General features: G+C 46.6%; 1 long non-coding RNA gene across 1 annotated transcript; it reads right to left on the minus strand.

The window, feature by feature from the left end:
• Positions 1-4,723: 4,723 nt before the first annotated feature.
• LOC119860675 lies at positions 4,724-13,122 on the minus strand. The gene is made up of 3 exons (XR_005294603.1): positions 12,870-13,122; positions 11,692-11,767; positions 4,724-5,326 (listed from the first exon to the last, which is right to left on the minus strand). It is a non-coding gene; the product is annotated as an uncharacterized LOC119860675 (long non-coding RNA).
• Positions 13,123-13,748: the final 626 nt, after the last annotated feature.

Consider the following 13,748-nt stretch of genomic DNA (forward strand, 5'->3'; position numbering starts at 1 on the left):
TCCATCACTGACAATTTGTAAATCCAGATCAGATGTTTTTCTAAAACATATGCTCTAGGAATTAGTTTGGGGACGATCTCTGGCCTGTGTTATACAGGAGATCAGACCAGATAATCACAATGGTCCCTTCTGGACTTGGAATCCATGAATTTATGCTGAAATTTCCCATACTCTCGCTGCCTCAGGTCGAAGATTTCTCAAAATTTCAGTGAAAACAGTTCTGCTATTTCCTGGCTAGGAAAAATAGGTAATTTTGCCAACGTTAACACCTAAAAATTAAGCTCTCTAGTGCTTCCATGCTTTGAAGAAGGTACCTGATGTTTGGCAAGAGGGATAGCACTGGAATCCATGTGAAAATCCACCCAGATTTGTCTGCATCATAAACCTCTGGAAATTGCCATTGTCACATGCTCAGCAGAGCTTCTTAGAGGCTGGCTGGGCAAACATTTCATTTAAACTCTGAGTATATTTGAACAGAGATTTCTAAATGGCAACTACACTGAACATGTTTCTAGTCTCCAGTGGGCCTCCTACAGGGAAGGCACACAGGTATGTTCCAGACAGTGGAATGTTGCAACTACCACTCTCCTTGGTCTTAGGAAGGATATTCTGGGTTGGGAGCCTGGAACATAGGAATTGCCAGACTGGATCAGATCCTGTGTCCATTTAGTCAAGGAGGCTGATCCGTGAGTTATCTGACAGCAGAACTGAAACGCTACAAAACAGCATGAGCTGATCTGCTGTATGGGTCGGCAGCCATTTTCAGCAGTTTAAGTAGAGGGAAGCTACTATAGGAACCTGGGAGTGGGGGGGACCCTGCCTACCTGAACGGACAGCACCCGAGGACTGGGGAGTCCAGTAAGGCATTTGATACAGTTCCACATGGGAAATTATTAGTGGAATTGAAGAAGATGGAGATTAATCCAAGAATTGAAAGATGGGTAAGGAACTGGTTAATGGGCAGACTACAATGGGTCATGCTGAAAGGTGAACTGTCAGGCTGGAGAGAGGTTCTTAGTGGAGTTCCTCAGGAATTGATCTTTGGACCAATCTTATTTAACATTTTCATTAATGTTAATGAAACAAAAAGTGTGAGTGCTAATAAAAATTTGCAGATGAAACAAAGTTGGGAGGTATTGCCAATACAGAGGAGGACCAGAATATTATATAAGAAGATTTGGATGACCTTAAAAACTGGAACAATAGAAATGGGATGAAAATTAATAGTGCAAAGTGCAAGGTCATGCATTTAGAGACAAACAATAATAATTTTGCTATATGCTCAAGATGTATCAGTAAGAAGCAACAGAAGAGGAGAAAGACCTGGATGTATTGGTCGATCATAGGATGACTATAAGCCACCAATAAGATGTGGCCATGAAAAAGGCTAATGCAATCCTAGGATGCATCAGGCAAGGAATTTCCAATAGAGAAAGGGAAATGTTAATACCATTATACAAGGCACTGGTGAGACCTCATTTGGAATACTGTATGCAGTTCTGGTCTCCCATGTTTAAGAAATATGAGTTCAAACTGGGACAGGTGCAGAGAAGGGCTACTAGAATGATCAGAAGAATGGAAAATCTACCTTATGAGAGGAGACACAAAGAGCTTGGCTTGTTTAGCCTATCCAAACGAAGGCTGAGAGGAGATATGACTGTCCTCTATAAATACATCAGAGGGATAAACACCAGGATGGGAGAGGAGTTATTTAAGTTAAGTGCCAATGTTGGCACAAGAACAAATGGATATAAACTGGCCCCCAACAAGTTTAGGCTTGAAATTAGACAAAGATTTCAAACCATCAGAGGCGTGAAGTTCTGGAACAGCCTTCCAAGGGGAGCAGCGGGGGCAAAATCCTAACTGGTTTCCAGACTGATCGCATTAAGTTTATGGAAGGGTTGGTATGATGAGATTGCCTAGAATGGCATATGGCCCACCCACCACTGCTATTAGCAAATACCTCCCATGGACAGAGACAGGACACTAGATGGAGAGGGCTCTGAGTTACTACAAACAATTCTTTCCCTGGTGTCTGGCTGGTGGGTATCACCCATATGCTCAGGGTCTTACTTATAACCGTATGTGGAGTCAAGAAGGAATTTCCCCCAGGTCAGATTGGCAGAGACCCTGTTTTCTTTGGGGGGGGTTGCCTTCCTCTTTATCATGGGGCACAGGTCACTTGCTGGTTTAAACTAGTGTAAATGGTGGATTCTCTATAACTTGAAATCTTTAAAACATGATTTGAGTATTCAGCAACTAAGCCAGACATTAGGTGTCTATTACAGGAGTGGGTGGATGAGGTTTGTGGTCTGTGATGTGCAGGAGGTCAGATTAGATGATCAAGATGCTTCTTTATGGCCTTAAAGTCCACGAGCCTACGACTCCCCAGGGAAGAATGAGTTAGAGTGAGGGGCATTGCGTTCAGGGCATTTTTTGTTTTCTATATGTTCTGTACTCTCTATATTTCTCATTGCTATTAAGTAAAGAGTAATGGCATTAGAATTCTGTGCAAAGTGTTTGTGCGTTTCATGTGTTACACCTACTGAATCCTAGCAGGTTTACTCCTTAAGTGGGATTCTGGGAGGGGTTTTTTAAGCTATAGGTGAGTCTGAGGGGTCGTACTTATTCCAGGGCTTGGGCTCTGTGCATGTGTTGCTACTTTCAGGAAGGGGTGCTAAACAGAGGGTCTACACCTGAGATTGTGCCGAGGGCCCCTAAGACATGGGCAGTGTCTGGGCTCTATTCAGACTCTGGAGGCTGAAAGCACCCAGGGATTGAGCAGCTGAATTCTCTCACAGCAGTGTGGTGAGTGGCCCCGAGGGGATGCTAGGCTGCATTTCCTCGCCCAACACCTCCTACTGCAGCCCAGTCAGCTGGCCGGGTGAGATAGCGAGCATATGCATAGCTTAGTGAGCATATTGATGGGCAAATCATTGAGCCAGCATCCTGAAGAGATCAATAGGCACATGTATGGGTGAGTATGCACAATTTGCGACACACACAAAGGCCATGTCTACACTACAAAGTTAAGTCGACTTTATGTAAATCAACATTGAGCCTCTGATTTAAGCAAGTTGATCTTCCGTGTCCATGCTATGCTCATTGTGTCAGTGGAGTGAATCCTCACTAGCAGGGCTTGCATCAACACACGGAACACTGCACTATGGGTAGCTATCCCACAGTGAATGTAGCCGAGTGGAATTTTTGGTTAGGCTTGCAATGCCTTATAGGACCAAAACATTTGCGTGGGTGATTATGGGAACATGGCGTTAGCCTCCCATGATGCACTTACCTCCCTCCCTAAATCAACAGCAAAAGAAACCTTTCCTTTTTTGCTCCTTTTTTTGTAAGCCTGGGTTACCCACGCACACACCATAGCACGATAAGCATGAACCCCTGTCAGCTGTACACTGTTGTTGTGAGTATTACAAACACCTCATGCCTTATCCTGCGGTATTTATACAGCCGATTCAGGAGCTGCTGTGTGGAACAATGTGATTCCACACAAACAGCCCTGCAGGAAGACATAGAGTGGAGCAATTTGCAGTTGCTGGCAACAGTCATGCACCACCTTGACACAGCTGAGTGCCACTTCTGGGCCCGGTAAACAATCACTGACTGATGGGACTGTATCATTATGCAGCTATGGGATGACAAGCAGTGGCTGCAGAACTCTCAAATGCATAAGGCCATTTTCCAGGAACTGTGTGAAGAGCTTTCCCTTGCCCTGAAGTGCAGCAATATTAAAATGAGAGCTGCTCTGACAGTGGAGAAGCGAGTGGCGATAGCTCTGTGGAAGCTTGCAATGCCAGACTGCTTCTGGTCAGTGGAGAATCAATTCAGAGTGAGTAAATCTACAGTGGGATCTGTTGTGATCTAAGTTTGCAGGGCCATCAACAGACTTTTGCTAAGAAGGGTAGTGACTGTGCAACCTGCAGGACATAGTAGATGGTTTTGCCATGATGGGGTTTCCTGATGGGTGTGGGGCTATAGATGGAATGCATACCCCTATCTTGGCACCTGACCACCTTGCCAAAGAGTAACATAAACCAAAAAGAGTACTTCTCAATGATGTTGCAAGCGCTGGTGCATCACCGGTGCCATTTCACCAATATCAATGTGGGATGGTCAGGAAAGGTCCATGACGCGTGCATCTTTAGGAACTCCAAGCAGGGACTTTCTTTCCAGACTGCAAAATAACCACTGGTGATATTGAAATGCCAATCATAATCCTGGAAGACCCAGCCTACCTCTACCTTCATGGCTCATGAAGCAGTACACAGGCAGCCTGGTCAGCAATAAGGAGCAGTTCAACCACAGACTGAGCAAGTGCAGAATGGTGGTAGAATATGCCTTTGGATGTTTAAAAAGTCGCTGTTTGCTTACTAGGTTGGACCTCAGTGAAAGCAATATCCCCATTGTTATTGCTGCCTGCTGTGTGCTCCATAATATCTATGAAACAAAGGGAGAAAAGTTTACAGTGGGGTGTGGGGTTGAGGGGAGATCACCTGGCAGCCAATTCTGAGAAGCCAGACACCAGGGCAATGAGAAGAGCATCTCTGTGAGGCTTTGAAAACCAGTTTCAGCAATGAGCCCGAGTAATGTGACACTTATCCATGTTGTTCCTTAACAAGCTGTCCCCATTGTATTTTCTCCCCTGCAAACTCCACCCCCCCACACACACCTGCTGTGTGTTGAATGAATAAAGAGCCTTTTCTTCTCAATCTGTTCAGTTTTATTATGCATACAATCACACAGAGACAGCAAAGAATAGTAACATAACCAGGGGCAAAAGGTCTGATAACACTGTGCAGGGAGAAACAAGGACAGCTTGTTTACAGATGCACTGCAATAACAATCAAAGGTGGGCACCTTCTGGTCCTTGTACCCTCCCCTGGTGTTGAGTGCAAGGAATACCAAACTTTCCCCACCTCTGCCCCACTTCATGGGATGTTTGCGGGAGGAGGATGTGGAACTAGGCATTGATGGTAGAAAGTTCAGCATAGGCTACAGAGGGACTCTAGCATCCAACTGCCTTTCTTGAACCTCAACCGGATGCCTCAACATGTCTGATTGCTCTTTCATAATCAGCAGCATTTCTTTCTGCATGGCACGCTCTTGTTCCTTGCATGCTCTCCTGTCTTCCCTGTCCATGTTCAGGTTCTCAGACAGTGTAATCCTCCATGCTCTGAGCTCCGTCTTGTCACGCTTGGAGGCATGCATTAACTTATTGAACATGTCCTCCCGAGGCTTCTTTTTCTGCCTTCTAATCTGGGAAAGTCTCTGTCCCAGTGTGGAGGATGCCCGATGGACAAGGTTTCAGCTGCAAGGAATACAAAGCAGAAGGGTAGCATTGACTGTGCATACATTGTTTCTGGTGCAAGGTTAATTCTTTTTATAAAAAAAAAACCCATCCCTCAATGCACTTCCCTACAAGCCACAATGTAATCACAGCCGCTGGCTACTGCAAGAGTCAGTTTGCTGCTCCAGCCATGATGAGTAAGGCCACGAGGCATGAGCGAGAGGTCTTGTGCTGCAGCTTTTGTGAAGACATCCTTGGGATCACTGGTTGGAACTTCAGAAAAGCCCCCTTTACCATAGAAACCTGGATGGTGCTTGAGGACAGACACCAGTGTAAAGCTCCCCAGATAGCTTGCTTTTTATAAAAACAGACCTGGTCCTTATGCTGCAGTGCAATGCGCTGCAATGATGCCAGCACAGTTAATACTGGACTGGCACAGAAAAAAGTGTCCTACCGTGGTGGATGAAATAAGGCAGCCCTTCCCAGAAATTTTCTTCAAAGGATTGCAGAGTACCTCCATGAAAGCTTCCTAGAGGTCTTCAGGGAGGATTCCCGAGCCTTCGCCATGCATATAAACAGTCTTTTTTGGAGAGCACCCTCTGCATAGCTGGAGTGGCCTCCGATACACACTACACCTACTTTTTTGTTCAGATTAAAATAAAAAATAATAGCACATAACCCCTACAGTCTGATTGGAAATGTGTATTCACCAGAGATGCCTTCCCCGGCATCATGCTGCACTACTAACTGGTCCTATAAAGGGATAGGCTCCAGGATTAAAAACAGTTCTTGGCTGTCAGGGAGAATGGATCCTACACTTGCCTGTCTCACATTCTTCTCCTCCTCTTTCTTGTCAACAATGTCCTCCTCATTGTTGCTGGAGGTCTCCCGGGGCTCCTGGGAGATATCCATAGAGCATTTTGGGGGTAATGGTGGGGTCGCCACCCAGAATCACATGCAGCTCCTCATAAAAGTGACATGTCTGTGGGGCAGAACCAAAATGATTGTTTGCCTCCCTTGTCTTCCGGTACACTTGCCGAAGCTCCTATTTTCTCATGGCACTGCTGTGTGTCCCTGGTGTAGCCCTTCTTCCCCATGCCCCAACAATTTTGGCATAGATGTCAGTGTTTCTTCTTCTCGATCAGAGCTCTGCCTGCACAGACTCTTCTCCCCACACAGCAATAAGATCCACCATCTCATGTGTACTCCATGCTGGAGCACGTTTGCAGCCTTGAGCTGTGCTGGTGAGCTCTCCACGCTGATCAAACAGGAAATGAAAGTTCAAAAGTTCCCAGGGCTTTAACAGGGGAGCAGCTGTTTCCTGTATACCTGACTGACATGTAGTGGAGTTGAAAGTGCTCTCCAGAATGGTTACAGCAGAGCACTGTGGGAAACCTCTTGGAGGCCAATTCATTCAAATTAAACAATGCAGCATCTATACTATCCCCATGTCGACCCGTGGATGTAGAATCAAGTGCTACACCTCTTGTGGAGGTGGAGTATGGAAGTTAAGTTTACAGGCCACTTAGGTCAGCGGAAGGGACTCAGTAGTGTAGACACATGCATTATTAAATAGACCTAACATGGCTTATGTTGACCTAACTTTGTAGTGTAGACCAGGGGTAAGACAACTGGACACAGTGCTCAGGTCCACAGCCTGTGTGCAGGGGGTGGCATCTAGAAGCTTGATTGGGTGTTGACTTGCATTATAAGTACAGCACCATGTACTATGATTAATATGCCTTGCAGCCTAGACCACATTGGGAGTAATGTCCTGTTTTTGTTAATTTATTTGAAGAAAGATTTTTTTGCACTGGTGGATGGCATGACCCAGCCACCCTTAAGTGAGGGGTGATAAGGTCCATGCTAAAGGAGACATCACTGCACATTGAGAACCTTGCAGTGACTGTCCGCATTAGTCCTGGACTCCCCTGGCTTCCTGAATCCTGGATGTGGGTTCCAGCCTTGGACACAGTGTGTCATTGGTGGTGATCTCCTCTAGAGATAGGCCAGTGGGAGAGTTAAGAACAAGAGCCAGGTGGGCATAAGAGCTAGATAGGTATTCAAAATGCTCAGTTAATAATGTTAATGGATATTATGAGAGATGCTTGGTCAGAACAATGGCCTTCAGTATTAAATTGGGAGGCTAGCCCATATTTATCCAAAATTGCAAAAACATACCCATCTATCTGGAAAATAACATCCCCGATCTGTGGGGACAGTTCTTGTATAATTGTTACTATGATACCATGGGAAGGAAATGCAAATATGGTGGTCACCTTCAACCCTATGGGATTAAATAGGGAAGGGGGAGTGCATTAGTAGCCACTAGGAAATAGGTGGAGGGCGGGGGGATGGCATCAGGTAAATTGGACTGTCATCACATTAAGCAGTTGTATATCCAGAGGAGGAATATGGATGTGCCCCTCTGCTATGACTATGGAGGAGCAGGACCAATGGTCTATTGCAAAGGGGGGGGGACATTTAGGGGTAATGTATATCGGGTATGGTGTATTCTGTTGGGAATGTATGCAATCCTGCAATATAACATTAGGAGGCAAAATCCTTTCAGTATATGACCAAATTATGAACGTCCATACGCTGCCACCTGGACTATGGATCAGTGGACTTAATCGTTGTAAACAATCGAACCAGCACCTATTACCCCATGCCTTACCAAGTAGTTGAATTGGTTTGGACAATACCATATTTCACTGTGGATATTCAATGGACACACAATATGGACAAGAGTACACAAAGATTACAAGAGCAACTTGCTGCAAGTGCCAACAGTTGGACACACAATACACACTACAGGATGGCACTGACAAAATTTTAACCCTATCAAAGGAGGAGAAGCAGTGTTTTTGGTGATGGCCAAGATGTTGGACCATAGTGCAGTGGTCAGGACTCTCGGTGTTGCTGTGGATTATCATAGCAGCTGGAATATTGTTAAATGTATTTGTGTTATGTTGCATATGTAACGATCAAGGGGGGCACAGCTCCCTAGAGAACAGCCACTAATTATAACCTATAAGTAATGTAGTAAGCCCTCCCCCCAGTGTACTAGACAACTTGGACCCAACCTGCTTGGACCCACTATAATTGGAAGTCTGGAATACTAGTTGGAATAGGTATGGTATGCCTGTACGAGAGAAGGTGCAGGTCACCGTGCTACGCAAGGGGCAGTGGGACAGATGGAATATTGACACCTTCCACCTTGATGCCTGGCCCTTTCAGGAAGTGTGTCACCATATGTCCTGTGCTTTTCCAGGGTTACCTGGGCAGGAGGATCCCAAAACAAAAAAAAAAAGGGGGTGGAGTGTTAGGATATAGATATGCAGGCCTGCCTGTAATGGCCTATACTTTAAGAACTTAGGTGTATTTTTATCACTTAGCTAGTTATAGAGGTATAAAACAAACAATCAAAATCACTGTCTGCCTGTGTAAGGGCCTTCTCTCAGTGTAACAGTCTGAGGCCCTGTACTTAAGCTAAGGCCTTTTGGCTAAGCAATGGGAGCAGCAATAAGTCCTCATACATTTTAAACCAGTCATATTGAAATAAGGCAATCTGGGACTGTTAGGAAGGTGATCCAATCTATCACCTCCAGATAAAGGGAGGAGCCTAGAAGATGTAAAAGGAAATTTAGTTTGATAGTTTTCTGTTTGATAAGAACTCTCTTATCAATAAACACAGCTGGGAAACCCTTATGTCTTTATAGGTGTAGGTGTGAAATACTCACTTCTGTATTGTTTTGTCATTATAGTTCCCACTTTTCTATTGTTTATTTGCATGGTCTCTGTCTGCTTCTGTGATTGTTCCTGTCTGCTGTATAATTAATTTTGCTGGGTGTAAACTAATTAAGGTGATGGGATATAATTGGTTAGCTAATCATGTTCCAATATGTTAGGATTGGTTAGGTAAATTTCAGTAAAATGATTGGTTAAGGTATAGCTAAGAATATTACTATATAAATTAGGGGCAAACAGGAGGTAAGTTGGGATTCAAAAATAAGGAAAAGGAACTTGGATTTAAGCTTGCTGGAAGTTCACCCCAATAAACATTGAATTGTTTGCACCTTTGGACTTCGGATATTGTTGCTCTCTGGAAGACATTGGGGGGAATGCTGTGCTGTCCAGAAAATGATGGGCCAATTTCCGCTGGATGCAATTCTTCTGGAACTCCTGCAGTTCTGACTGGGATGACTTTGCTCCATTATTTACACATAAAATCAAACTCATTTATTTGTTTCTGTTATAACAACATCTTAAACTGCATTAAAACTGCATCAAATGGTCTTTGAAATCACCCACTTCGTGCTCCCCGCACTGTGCTCTCCTTCTTCTCCCTCCCCCTGCCACAATATCTCCTGCCCACTGCTCTCCCTCATGCTACAAGTTTGGAGAATATTTCCTCTCCATTTTTAGTGTTTGTTTCCTTTTGCTTTAGTTTCTCCTCCTCAGGCTTCCCCCAAAACTGCCTTCTCTCCCAGACTTCTCCCCACCACCTATTCCCCCCACTGTGCTGCTTTCTCTTCTCTCAGTTCTACTATTCAGCTTCTGATTCCACCCTCATCACCATACTATACGAGTGCTTTCCAATGACTGTCACCTGCCCTGTGTCATTCATTCTCTCTCCTCCTGTCCCCCGGAGGAGAATTCGGTGGGCAATGACATGATTTGTTTTATTTTGTTTTTAAACGTCCATGGTGCTCTGTGTTTATATTGGAAAAGTCCAGTTGGAGAAGTGCACCTGGCACTGAGAGTGGAAGGTGCTGAGATGTGGGATAATCTTTAGCTCATGGGGAAGTTCATTCCAATGTCTAGGAATGGCCCCCCGGAAAACTTTGTGTCCTGCACAGTTGAGCTTTTGCCTTGCAGTGGACAGCTCTTTGTGCCCAAGGGGCAGAGCTGTCGAGAGGTCCCCATCCTGGAGCTTGAGGCTCTTTTTGATATCCTGGGCACAGGCCATTGAGAGTCTTGAAGATAAGAACCGATACTCTGACTGTAAGTCACTGTTCTACAGGAAGCCACAGAAGCCAGTGGCCAGGTCTGATGTACTTGCAGAAATTGGTGTTACTGAGGAGATGGGTTGCAGTGTTCTGTACCAGCTAGAGTTTCCTAAGCGCTTATGGTTTCGTGTCCCGGTCTACCGCATTGCTGCAGACCAGTTGATGGAGATAGGGATAACTGAGGACACATCATCGTCCACCATGAGTCTCCTCACTGGTCAAAGGTGGTAGAGAGTGTTACTTTCAAAAGCTGCTGTGTGAGAGTTCAGCATCAGTGAGGAATCCAGGAGCCTCTGAAGCTATGGACTGAACTGACCAATTTTGGGTGTGAATCTTTGAGCAAAGGAGACAGTACCGATGACGGAAACTCCTCCAAGGGCTTTCCTTTGCCCACCAGCTTCACCTGCAGCCAGCCATTCTTCATCCAGGAGATGATCATGTCCAGGCACCAGGCCACCTTGGTGGTGGTGGGGTGTAGTTGTATGTGGTGAAGGATAGATAGAGCTGTGTGCAATGTTCTCTCTAATTTTTTATATCCATATGCGGAATGAATGTTATTATATGCACCAATATGGAGATAATGTGTGGCAGGGGTGGGGCTGAGGGGTTCAGAGTGTGGGAAGGGGCTCAGGGCTAGGGCAGAGGGTTGGGGGGGGTGGTCAGCCAGGATGAGGTTTAGGGTCCAGGAGGGGGCTCAGGGTTGGGGCAGAGGGTTGGGGGTGCAAGGGTGAGGGCTCTGGGGTAGGGCTGGGGATGAGGGGTTTGCAGTGCTGGCAGGCTTCCCCAGGGCTAGGGCCAGAGGACTCTCCCCAGCCCTCTCCTCACTGGCAGCATGGAGCTCCAGGGGAGGGGCCTGCAGCAGCCCTGCACACCCCAATTTGCTCTCCTCCCCAGTCCACGCCCACCCTCTACCTCTCTCCTCTCCAGGTCCCAGTGGCTGCGTGGCCCTTTATAGCTTGTTGTGCAACCATGCAGCTTAGAGGGTACTTAGGCTGTGTGTCATCTTCATATTGTTGGCAAGGTGTCCTCCCCTGTGATGGGCTGGCCCCCTTCCTTCCCACATCCCCTTGTCCCCCTCCCATGCCATTTTCTTTCCCTCCCCCATCACCATCCCACACTATCTCACTCAGTGCCATCACAACACACACCCATACACTCACTACAACACAGCCAGTGCCTCCCAAAAGACACATTCCTTCCCTGCACAAAGCACCCATTCACCCAGCCACACACCCTGCTACAGCCTTGCACTGGCCTTTCTGGACTGCCCATACCCAGAGACCACCACATATTCACTGCCCCATTCCCAAACACAGACATCATGCACCCACCATGCCATGTCCACCAGCACACCTATAGCCCCACACATGATACCTCACATCCTCCTCATGTACCGCTGGACAGGAAAATATTTCTTCATCCTCATGTGAGACGAGTATGTCATCTTCTCCTTTGAGGATACAGAACAGATACATTCATTGAACATTTCTGCCTTATCTCAGCATTATTAACAATTTTGTAATTGGGCCTATACCATTGCTAGAATTTCTTTTGTTCCTAATATACTTAGTGTCCTTAGCTCTTCGAACCATGGATTCTCCCCTGGCTTCCCTTATCAATTTTCTGCACTTCATAACTTCTAATTTATACTGATTCCCTATTTCCCCCTTTTGCCATTAGTTATATATTGCTTTTTTATTTCTAATTGCTCCTTTCATTTTGCCACTGAACCAGGATGGGTTAGGCAAAGTTGTCATCTTTCTTGGTTGTGCAATCATGGCTTTTTAGCCATTTAGTAAGCTCTTCTAAAAGAGCTCCCAATTAGCACTTTTGAAGCACCATGCTTATATTTTACTGGTCAGGACTGCCCTCTGTTTGCCCAGATTGAATGTCCTGAGGCCATGGTCCTCAGGCAACCACCAGTACCCAGGCTGGGCTGGGCTAGGCTCCTTTGCTGGGAGCTACAAGGACCAGTGGCTCCCTTTGTCTCCAGAGCAGGCCAGCGTTCTCTCTAATTTTTTACATCCAGTGGAATGAATTTGGTTATGTGCACTGTGGTGGGTTTTGTACCTTGTCAACCCCTTGAGTTGGGGGGGTGAGTGGTAACTCCGCCTCTCTACACCTATGTCTGTGTTCCTCCTCCCCCCAGTAGTCACCATAGTGTGGCCCAATGGCCAGGGTCCGTATACTGCCTCTCCCTGAGTGGGGTAATGCGGCCTACCGTCTGGAGTCCATGCAATGTGCCCCTAGGGCAGTGCGGCCCAATGGCCAGAGTCCGTCTAATTTCTCTTCCCCTAATGGGATAGCGTGGCCTGGAGTCCATGCTGCCCCCTTTGGAGGCAAAACAGAGGTCAGGTAACTGGGGTCGTCACAAGGGGGCAGTGACCCCTGGTAGGGGGGCCTGGACCCACCTGAATCCACCAGGCCCCGACCCAGGGCCCTGCCAGTGGTAGAGCAGTCCACCACGGGGTCAGCGGGGAATCTTACCAAAACATGCTGACCTCATAATGGTGGGAGGTACCACTCCCTTATCTTCCTGGGTCACTTCTTACCAGTTCTCCGGCAGCAGTAGCTCATATGGCATCAGGGTCTCCAGGTTCCCTAGCACCAGACACTTCTTGGGATTCTGGTCCAAGTTTTTGGTTCTTCGGCTCTCATAGGTAAGAGCTGTAGCGGCTCCTGGGCTGGAGCCTCTGCCAAGTGTCCTTCTTCCTCAGCAGCCAGCCCTGACTGAGCAGCTCTGCAGGCTTTTATACCTGACTTCCAGTTGGAGCATGCCCAGCAGAGGCTCAGGGATGGTGCTTCCTCTGCTAGGACGGAAGGGTTAACCCTCTCAGTACCAGTGTGGGGCTGATCCGCCCCATCACACACCCTCCCCCTTAAAATGGTGGCTGGAGCTTCCACAGAAGCACCCTCCTCCCTCTCTTCCTCTTCCCCCACCTGGGAGAAAAAGTCCGCATTTCCGTGGGCCTTATCTGGCCTATGCAGCACTTGAAAGGAATTGGGCTGGAGACACATGTAGCATGATTTGGTCATTTGTCTCTTTCATGTTTATCCAGCAAAGGGGGGCGTGATCAGTCACTAAGAAAAAAGTGGTTCCCCAATAAGTAGTACTGCAACTTCTCGACTGCCTATTTAACTGTGGGGGCCCTCTTTTCTATGGTAGAGTAGTGCATCTTGCGTGGGAACAGCTTCTGGCTGAGGTACAAAATGGGGTGTTCTTCTGCCCCATCTCTTGTGACAATACAGCTCTGTCATAAATATAAAGGGAAGGGTAACCACCTTTCTGTGTACAGTGCTATAAAATCCCTCCTGGCCAGAGGCAAAATCCTTTCACTTGTAAAGGGTTAAGAAGCTACGGTAACCTTGCTGGCACCTGACCAAAAATGACCAATGAGGGGACAAGATACTTTCAAATCTGGAGGGGGAAA

This window comes from Dermochelys coriacea, chromosome 8 (assembly GCF_009764565.3).
Source record: "Dermochelys coriacea isolate rDerCor1 chromosome 8, rDerCor1.pri.v4, whole genome shotgun sequence".
NCBI classification, from domain to species: domain Eukaryota; kingdom Metazoa; phylum Chordata; order Testudines; family Dermochelyidae; genus Dermochelys; species Dermochelys coriacea.